Here is a 4890-nt window from a genome sequence, read left to right on the forward strand (position 1 = left end):
GCATTTCAGATTCTGTAGGATTTTTTTGTGACAGTGATTAGTGCTGACAGCCTTCTTCCGTAATTGTGCTATATCCAATGCTGGCCCTGGAAATAAATGGTGTTGCTTCACCAAATTAATCATAATAAAGAAAGAAAGGAAAAGAAAAATAAATAGAACAAGAAGAAAAAGATAGAAATAAGAAATTCTACCGAGCACAGTGGCTCACGCCTATAATCCCAACACTTTGGGAGGCCAAGGTGGGTGGATCACCAGGTCAGGAGTTGGAGGCCAACCTGGCCAACATGGTGAAAACTGTCTCTACTAAAAATACAAAAATTAGCCGGGCGTGGTGGCGGGCGCCTGTAATCCCAGCTACTCAAGAGGCTGAGGCGGGGGAATCGCTTGAACCTGGGAGGCAGAGGTTGCAGTGAGCCGAGATCTCGCCATTGCACTTCAGCCTGGGCAACAAGGGTGAAACTCCATCTCAAAAAAAAAAAAAAAAGAAAGAAAGAAAGAAAAAAGAAATTCCTAAAACAGAGGGAATCTATAGATCACCTACAAAGAAATGAGAATCAAATGGTTCAGTAGCCAATTGAAGAAGAAGGCTGGATGACAATATACCAACACCTTCAGTATTTGCAGACAAAATGATTTTCTTAAAGCTTTTTTTTTTTTAAATTTTTTAAGAGACAGGGTCTCACTATGTTGCCCAGGGTGGTCTCAAACTCGTGGGCTCAAGCAATCCTCCCGCCTTGGCCTCCCAAAGTGCTGGGATTACAGATGTGAGCCACTGCACCCGGCCATTAACTTATTTTACACTCAAAAGTATTGTTTACAAAATACATATTTTCCATTTTTGTTTGTTTGTTTGAGACAGAATCTTGCTCAGTCACCCAGGCTGGAGTGCAATGGCGTGATCTCAATTCATTACAACCTCTGCCTCCCGGGTTCAAGCAATTCTCCTGCCTCAGCCTCCTGAGTAGCTGGGATTACAGGTGCCCACCACCATGCTCAGCTAATTTTTGTATTTCCTCACCATCTTGGCCAGGCTGGTCTCAAACCCCTGACTTCGTGATCCACCCACCTCGAGCTCCCGAAGTGCTGGGATTACAGGCGTGAGCCATCACACCCAACCCATATTTTCCTTTTAATTCAAGAACATTAGCAAGACCGTTTATTAGAATTTTCTCTTGAGCCGGGCGCAGTGGCTCACACCTGTAATTCTGGCACTTTGGGAGGCCAAAGCAGGCAAATTGCCTGAGCTCAGGAGTTCGAGACCAACCTGAGCAACATGGTGAAACCCCATCTCTACTAAAATAGAAAAAATTAACTGGGAATGGTGCTGCGTGTCTGTAGTCCCAGCTACTCAGGAGGCTGAGGTAGGAGCATTGCTTGAACCCAGGAGGCGGAGGTTGCTGTGAGGCAAGATCATGCCACTGCACTCCACTGTGGGCAACAAAGCCAGACACCGTCTAAAAAAAAAAAAAAAAAAAAAAAAGACCGGGTGTGGTGGCTCATGCCTGTATTCCCAGCACTTCGGGAGGCAGAGACGGGTGGATCACGAGGTCAGGAGATCGAGACCATCCTGGCTAACACGGTGAAACCCCGTCTCTACTGAAAATACAAAAAAATTAGCCAGGCGTGGTGGCGGGCACCTGTAGTCCCAGTTACTTGGGAGGCTGAGGCAGGAGAATGGCGTGAACCCAGGAGGCAGAGCTTGCAGTGAGCTGAGATCGCGCCACTGCACTCAAGCCTGGGCGACAGAGCGAGACTCCGTCTCAAAAGAAAAAAGAAAAAGAAACAGAATTCTCTCTTGAAACCTCTGTTTAGGAAGCTTCATCCTGCCGGTTCCCTACCACCACAACTGGCGTTTTGCATCAACCAAGAAACCTATCTAAAATAAAAATAGGAAGTATAAAAAGGGTCACAAAATACTGACCTTTTAACCATGCTGTCTTTTTGGTACATTTCCCAGACCAGCAGAGTCTATTAGAAGTGGAAGAAACCGCTGGGCGTGGTGGCTCTTGCCTGTAATCCCAGCACTTTGGGAGGCTGCGGCAGGTGGATCACGAGGTCAGGAGTTCGAGACCAACCTGACCAACATGATGAAACCCCGTCTTTACTAAAAATACAAAAATTAGCTGGGCATGATGGCATGTGCCTGTAATCCCAGCTACTCAGGAGGCTGAGGCAGGAGAATCGCTTGAACCCGGGAGGTGGAGGTTGCGGTGAGCTGAGATCGCACCATTGCACTCCAGCCTGGGTGACAGAGCAAGACTCTGTCTCAAAAAAAAAAAAAAAAAAAAAAAAGGCCAGGCGTGGTGGGTGACACCTGTAATCCCAGCACTTTGGGAGGCTGAGGCGGGCAGATCACGAGGTCAGGAATTCCAGAAGAGCCTGACCAACATGGTGAAAACCCATCTCTACTAAAAATACAAAAATTAGCCAGGCCTGATGGCATGTGCCTGTAATCCCAGCTACCCGGGAGGCTGAGACAGGAGAATTGCTTGAACCCGGGAGGCGGAGGTTGCAGGAGCCGAGATCGTGCCATTGCACTCCAGTCTGGGCAACAAAGTGAGACTCCGTCTCAAAAAAAAAAAAAAAAAAAATCAGCTGGGCATGGTGCTGGGCGCCTGTAGTCCCAGCTACTGGGGAGGCTGAGGCAGGAGAATGGCGTGAACCCAGGAGGCGGAGCTTGCAATGAGAGGAGATCACGCCACTTCACTCCAGCCTGGGCGACAGAGCAAGACTGTCTCAAAAAAAAAAAAAAAAAGTGGAAGAAATCAATTATTGTAGGGTTACATAATCAATTATGTATTACATTAGGAAACATTATTTTGAATTTAGAATTCTATCTTTAGTTCATTTATGAATTGACAGGTTAAAAAAAGACATTTAGCCTTGCAGGACTCAGAAAATGTCGGTTTCCTGGGCCATGTCTAAGGAAGCCGAGGAGGCAGTCCAGCACACCAGAGGCTGCGAGTCCAGCACACCCTGGCCCCTTGCAGCTCTTTCAACAAGCCAGATGTCTCCCTTCCTTAGGGCTTTTGTGTTAGCTCTTTCCTCCTCCCAGACAGGCTACCCATGATTGCCCTTAACATACTCCCTCACCTCCTGTAAGACTTTCCTCAAATGTCGCTTTCTCACTGAGACCTACCCTGATCACCCCATTAAAAATTACCACTCACACCCCTACACATATATATTCCTAATCCCCCGATCCTTCTCTACTTTAATCCTTGGCACTTTCTAATATGCTAAATAACGTAGCCATTTGTTAAGCTTATTTATCAACTATCTCCCCACCATCAAAATGCAAGTTCCGGAAGGGCAGGGTTGTTGTTGTTGTTTGAGACAGAGTCTCACCCTATCGCTCAGGCTGGAGTGCAGTGGCGCGATCTCAACTCACTGCAACCTCTGCCTCCCAGGTTAAAGCGATTCTCCTGCCTCAGCCTCCGGATTAGCTGGGATTACAAGTGTGCACCACCACCACGCCTGGCTAATTTTTGTATTTTTAGTAGAGATGGAGTTTCACCACGTTGGCCAGGCTGGTCTCGAACTCCTGACCTCATGATCTGCCTGCCTTGGCCTCTCAAAGTGCTGGGATTACAGGCGTGAGCCACTGCGCCTGGCTGATTTTTGTTTTGTTTTGTTTGTTTGTTTTTGAGATGGAGTCTCGCTCTGTCGCCCAGGTTGGAGTCCATTGGCGCCATCTCGGCTCAATTCAACCTCCGCCTCCCGGGTTCAAGCAATTCTCCTGCCTCAGCCTCTTGAGTAGCTGGGACTACAGGTGCATGCCACAATGCCCAGCTAATTTTTATATTTTTAGTAGAGACTGGGTTTCACCATATGGGTCAGGCTGGTCTTGAGCTCCTGCCCTCAGGTGATCCACCTGCCTCGGCCTCACTAAGTGCTGAGATTACAGGTGGGAACCACTGCGCCCAGCCTAGGGCAGGGGTTTTTGCTTTTTGTCTGTTTTTGGTCCTGCTGTATCTCCAGCTCCTGTAACAGCCCAGTGCCTGGTTGGTGCCCAACCCATAATGTGTGTTGAATGAATGCGTGGAGTTCTTCAGGACTGGGAGCAGAATAACACGAGACTTGCAGGACAGGCCAGGTTCTCTGGTCTTACCCCCAAAGGAGAAAATGCTCGATTGGCTGGAATGAATTGCCATCTTGGAAAAATGGATAGTTGGCCAATCCTTTCCATTTCATCGAGACTTTAGCTCTGGTTCTTTTGTTTTTTTGTTTGTTTGAGACAGAGTCTCGCTCTATCACCCAGGCTGGAGTGCAGTGGGGCGATCTTGGCTCACTGCAACCTCCACCTCCCGGGTTCAAGCAATTCTCATGCCTCAGCCTCCCAAGTAGCTGGGATTTCAGGTACATACCACCACGCTTGGCTAAGTTTTTGTATTTTTTTAGTAGGGACAGGGTTTTGCCAAGTTGCCCAGGCTGGTCTCGAACTCCTGAGCTCACGCAATCCGCCCACCTTGGCCTCCCAAAGTGATAGGATTACAGCTGCACCCAGCCTAGCTCCGGTTCTTAAGGAACATGGTCTGAATAGAGTCATTCACAGAATAAGGATTTGCTCTGTGAGAGGATATTTAAATTGTAAGAGAATCTGCTGGGGTAAGGTGGTGCTTAAATCTAAATCCATTAACTTGTGAAGGTAGGGGGGATAACCCACTGGACCTCAGCATAGGGGTCATTCGACCTAAAGAAATTGCTTGCCTGATCCCCTGGTGTGGAGTGGGCCTGTGGGTGAGGGACGGATTCCAGCCCATGGTGGTTTGGGTGTGTGATGAGCGAGATCATTCAGTAGAGGGCGCTGGGAGAACTGATGACTCGCACCTATCAGGAATATTCCATGCAACTTAGATCCAAGTGTAAAACACTAGACTACGAAACTAC

Source organism: Nomascus leucogenys, chromosome 2 (assembly GCF_006542625.1).
Source record: "Nomascus leucogenys isolate Asia chromosome 2, Asia_NLE_v1, whole genome shotgun sequence".
In the NCBI taxonomy this organism is placed as follows: Eukaryota; Metazoa; Chordata; class Mammalia; order Primates; family Hylobatidae; genus Nomascus; species Nomascus leucogenys.